Raw genomic sequence first — 6,000 nt, forward strand, 5'->3', positions numbered from 1 at the left:
GACCACAATCCAAAAGAAGAGGCAGCACTCCAATGGTATAGAAAAATCCAAAATTGATTCACCCAACATACAGGCATCGTTTCACCTTCCCATTGAAGGCATTTTCCCTTTGAAGCGTTTCCGTCCTATGCAGGTGCTAGTTCCCGCATAAGGATGGATATATCCGTCCTCTGATTGCGTGGGTACTGCCAGTGTACCCAAGCGATCAGCAGCAGGAGCACGGCTGTTATACACAGACTGGCTCCTACCGCAATCGAAGCGTGCTCGGATTCCGGCAGTTTAACCCATTAGATGCCACTGTCATACCTCCCTCTGTCACCCCATCGGCGCCCCCGCAAAGAAATTGCGGGGCGCCGTTGGGTTTCCATGGCAGTTGGGTGCCTAACAAAGGCCCCCAGGTCTGCCTTCAGCAACTGCCTATTAGGCCATCCCAGGCAATAATGCTAAGCATACCAAAGCATTATATAAGCGACCAGCAGATCGCATGGTGAGGTCCCCTGGTGGGAGTAAAAAAAAATGTAAAGCAGTTAAATAAAGTTTATTAAAAATATATCAAAAAAAGATTACAGTCAAAATAGTAAAAGAGTCAAAACAAATAACACATACACATATATGGTATCCCGACGATAGCAACGACTCAAACAATAAAATGAACACATTAATTAAACCGTTGGGTGAACAGCATCCTAAAAAAACTCAAAAAACGACGGCAAAATTCTTTCTTTTCTCCCATTCCCCCCATAAAAAATAAAATAAAAGTTAATTAATAAGTCCCATGTACCCCAAAATAGTACTAATGAAAACTACACCTTGGCCTGCAAAAAGCAAGCCCACATATGCCCGTATTGACGGACAAATAAAAAAGTTACGGCTTTTTTTTTTTTAAAAGGGTTTTTGTTGTGCAAACGTAGGAAAACATATAAAACCTTTATATAATTGCTATCCTCGTAATCGTCCCGACCCATAGAATAAAGGTAACGTATTATTTACGCTGAATAGTAAATTTATAACGTGAAAATCAATGCCGGAATAGCTGCTTATTTTCAATTCTTTCCTACATTAAAGTTATTAAAAGTTAATTGATATATTATATGCATTAAAAAATGGTGCAATTGAAAAATACAACTCGTCCCGCAAAAAACAAGCCCTTATACGGCTATGTCGACGGAATAAAAAAAAAAACGTATGACTCTTCGAATGCAACCGTGAGAAACCATAAATAATCCTTGGTCATTAACGCGCAAAATGGCCTGGTCATTAAGGGGTTAAACCAATCTGCACAGAATTTTTAAAGACTGGAAAACCCCTTTAAGTATTTTGATGCTACAAACACAAAACCCCTGTGTATCCAAAACTTTTGCCGTTTTAAAAATGTTATTTAGATAAGAAAGTTTAAAGAGGCTCTGTCACCAGATTTTGCAGCCCCTATCTGCTATTGCAGCAGATAGGCGCTGCAATGTAGATTACAGTAACGTTTTTATTTTTAAAAAACGAGCATTTTTGGCCAAGTTATGACCATTTTTGTAATTATGCAAATGAGGCTTGCAAAAGTCCAAGTGGGTGTGTTTAAAAGTAAAAGTCCAAGTGGGTGTGTATTATGTGCGTACATCGGGGCGTTTTTAATACTTTTACTAGCTGGGCGCTGTGAAGAGAAGTAACATCCTCTTCTCTTCAGAACGCCCAGCTTCTGACAGTGCAGACCTGTGACGTCACTCACAGGTCCTGCATCGTGACGGCCACATCGGCAGCAGAGGCTACAGTTGATTCTGCTGCAGAATCAGCTGTAGCCTCTGGTGCCGATGTGGCCGTCACGATGCAGGACCTGTGAGTGACGTCACAGATCTGCACTGTCACAAGCTGGGCGTTCTGAAGAGAAGAGGATGTTACTTCTCATCAGAGCGCCCAGCTAGTGAAAGTATTAAAAACGCCCCGATGTACGCACCTAATACACGCCCACTTGGACTTTTACTTTTAAACACACCCACTTGGACTTTTGCAAGCCTCATTTGCATAACTACAAAAATGGTCATAACTTGGCCAAAAATGCTCGTTTTTTAAAAATAAAAACGTTACTGTAATCTACATTGCAGCGCCTATCTGCTGCAATAGCAGATAGGGGTTGCAAAATCTGGTGACAGAGCCTCTTTAAGTTGCTTTTCAATTATAGTTTGTGTTTTGATTAATTTTGTTGATTTTGATGTATGTTTGTCAATTTTACTATATGTCCTGAAAATCAAAATATGATTCAAAAATAACATTTCCTTTTCTTCTGCTTTTTGTAATATTTTGAAATGTTTTCTTGTCAAGGGTCCTCGACATTCGGGTTATTTGGGATTTTCCTGAAATGCATGCATGTCAGAGAGAATTGTACAAATACCGAACCTAAACATAAATCAAGCCGCAGAGGTACAACAAATTATTCACTGCTTTCAGAGGAAGAAAAATCCTGTGTTTTTGGCGTCAGGGGTTTTGTGTCAAGTGGTTTGAAGAGGATTATAAATGAATAAGCACTTCTGCAGATGGTAATGATATGTCTCTCTGAAGCACATATATTTCAAAGAAGATCCTAGCAAGCTATTTGAATGACAACGCACACCTGGGTTACTGAAGCATGGCAGATAATGCTGTGGTGCCTGATGCGCAGCACAGCTTCTATTTATAACAGAATATTAGAACAATGCTATTGTTAATTGAAGTGGTTACTTGTAGACTGTTGTTTTCAGTCTGATGAGCAAAAAGGAAATGTACGTCAATGTACAATTAGATCAAAAGCTCTGAAATTATCGCACTGAATAACATGTGGTGCTACCGATAGCAATCAATCAAATGCCTACTCCAAGGTGTACCTTCTGCTACTGTTTTTTTTATGGCACCATAACTTATATAAAGTGTTTCCTGATACATCTGTTAAGTCTGTAGTGCTCTGTTTGTGTAGGTCTTTGCAATGCGCCTCTATTCTCCCAAATACATACTTGTAGAAATCTTCCGCTGGGAGGGGGGGGGGGAGGGTAATCTGTATGCAGCTCCTATTACCATTGATAGGAGCCATATACAGCACATGCAACGTCAGGTCCAGTAATCAGAATCGGGGTCAGGGTCAGGCCACAGGTTGGTACATGGATAAGTCAGATCAGGCGGAGTCAAGACCAAAGATGGGTCAAACATAGGAAAATCAAGAAACAATGAATGCCGGGAAACCCACCACCAAGGCTGTTAACTCAATGAGGAATTTCAGGAGCTGTTTACTTTTAAAGGTCCAGGAGGAGTGACATCACTTGCCACGCCGGGCTGTCCTGTCTAGAGCCAGGCTCTAGTTTTTTTGTCCAAAACATCGAATTCCAACTGGGTAACCTAGTAAATTAGCTCTAGAATTCTTAATTCTTATCCTAGAAGCAAATGTTACTGGCATCTGTTAGTTGAATGTCAACCAATAGCTAAAAAATTAATACAATGAGAAGTTTATCAATTTCCAATGAGCTTTTAACGTGTGGTACTGGAGTTGTTCTCCTTTAAATGAAGGCAATCGCAGACCAAATATATTTCAAACAGTTCAACTTTACTGAACACAACTGAAAATACAGTGGGCCACCAATCCTTCTAAATCCCCAACACAACCTATTTACAGCCTTCTTTGGGTTTGCACAACAGTAACGCTCACCGGACCACTGGTTCCCATCCCGGGCTGACTATTCCCAGAGCCTGAGCAGTCGAGACACAGAGCTAATCACTCTAGGCTGACGGTACGCTTCAGCCACGCCTGATAGACTCTATCAGGCCACAGTAGACTGCTCTCGGCTTAGAGACTCCCTCTTTTTTGGCAGACGACATCCCTCCTCATCTCATCACCAGCCTTCCATCATGCCTCCCGAGCTTCGGTCCTCCACATCCTCAGTTACAGCCTTCAGTCTCCCCCACCTTCCACTGGTCGCCTATCACTGCACAGACTTCCAAAATTCGGGTCTAACACCCATGGCGCCATATTTTCTCTTTATATTGGCTTTTACTGTGCCACCTGACTGCATGGTGATGCAGCACACTAGCGTCACCACTCTCTGTACCTATTCAGCACCAGGCTCTTCCTAGGCCTGGCCAGTCCTCCGTACTTCCCCTGTCACTGTCCCTCAGAAGCCTCCCATTCCTTTGTCATTCAGCCCACCTATAAATTCACATAATCATAGACTTCTACTAGAACCCATTGACAAATCTTTGAACACACACACATATTAAAAAAATATAAAATATCTCTTGGAAATAGCCAATGTAAATGCATCATGTACTTTCAGATACTTCTCAGTTGCCACAGCTTTAAACAGAAGAAGAGAGTGCATAAAAGTGCCAGTGTTAACAGCTGGCAGTGGGGTGGTATAGAAGAGCTGCAAGCACGTGAAGAAAAGCACATAACGTCTATAATTGGATTAAATATATTGGCAACTCAGTCATTGTTTGTATTCATTTCATTGGCTTAATACAGCACACCCTCCAAGTATAGATCTCCGAAATCTGCCCCTTTGTCTTTAGCTTTTACGCTTATTTTCATTTTCCCCCTTTTTTCCCCCACCAACCGTTGGTCTTTTGTCCGGCTCCCTTCATGCCTGTCCTCTTTTTTACTTCTTGACTGTTGCCCCTCTTGTTGGTACCCCTTGTGTCTTTCTCCTGTTATCCATCACCCTTGTTTTGCATGGCCTCCCTTTGTCCAAATTAGAACAGCTAAACAGGCTGTTTTGTCAGTTACAAGGAAGGTGGAAGAGACAAACAGCCTTGTGCTGGGGTCCCGGGCCCTTATGTTCGCTCATGATTGTTAATCCAGCTGCTGCTATACCACGGCCATGTGCTGAGCTCCAATAATAAGGGATAAGCGGTTATATCATACAGATGTAGAGGAGCTTACTATGTCATTTAACTGTTTCGTTCCTTCCCTCTGAGTTTGGATTCTGCAGTAGATTCATCTGCTGTCCTGTATAAAAGCACAGATATCACATTATGCTAAATTAGAAACTCACTTCTGCTACAACTGTGATATTTGTTGTTACAGATGTGGCAGAAATACATTTTTTATTTAACTGTTCTATTTGTGTTTCAAGATAATGCATAGTGTTAATATAATGCAGTATAAGTACCTGGATTCTGGGGTGAAACCATAGGACATTGGTCTTAAACCTGTATCTATCAAGGTGTTCTTAAACTACAAGCCCCAGGATGTCAGGGTATGCTGAGGGTAGTCGTTTTGCAACAGCTGGAGACCACTGGAGCAGAGGTCTCATCTGGGTCCTAGGACCTGAGGGGCCCAATGACACCCTGCCACACAAGACAAGTGTTTATTCCCTGTACTGTGACATCACTGTGTGCGTTATCTTTCAGTTGTATCACTGTGCTCATTATCTATGTACTGTGACATCACTATGTGCATTATCCTTGTATTATGTTGCTGTGTTTATTATGTGTTGTGTGCTGTGAGATTGCTATGGTCCTTAGCCTTTACCTGTGACATTACTATGCTTATTATGCCTGTTCCATGACATTATACCTGTTCTGTGACATCACAGTGCACATAGTCTTATACTGTGACATTACTATGTGCAATAATCCTTTATGTGCAGACACACAGCAGCCAGCCGTCAATCACTGTGATGTGTCCAGTGTATTCTTTGATCGTTACTATTAGCCAAACGATGCAAACATTTTTAGTGCCGTTTTGGCTAATAGGCGAACAAACCTGTCCCTCTAATATGGGCCTCTTACCTAGGGCAACACATTAAGGTGACAGATCCGTTTCACGTTCTGGTCACATGTGAATTCTGGCATGTGGAGGAGAGCAGCGCAGGAGGAAAGTGGTCTTTTATAATATATAGGGACGCTGTGGCATTGTTAGATGGGAAACTGTGACTGGCACTTTCATGTAGACACTGGCTGGAACTGTTATGGGGCACTCACTTTGGCATGGGTACATGAGCAGCGTAGTTGGCAGTGTTAGGGTACATACACATGCACCAAGGTGTTTCA

Source organism: Rhinoderma darwinii, chromosome 10, assembly GCF_050947455.1.
Source record: "Rhinoderma darwinii isolate aRhiDar2 chromosome 10, aRhiDar2.hap1, whole genome shotgun sequence".
In the NCBI taxonomy this organism is placed as follows: Eukaryota; Metazoa; Chordata; class Amphibia; order Anura; family Rhinodermatidae; genus Rhinoderma; species Rhinoderma darwinii.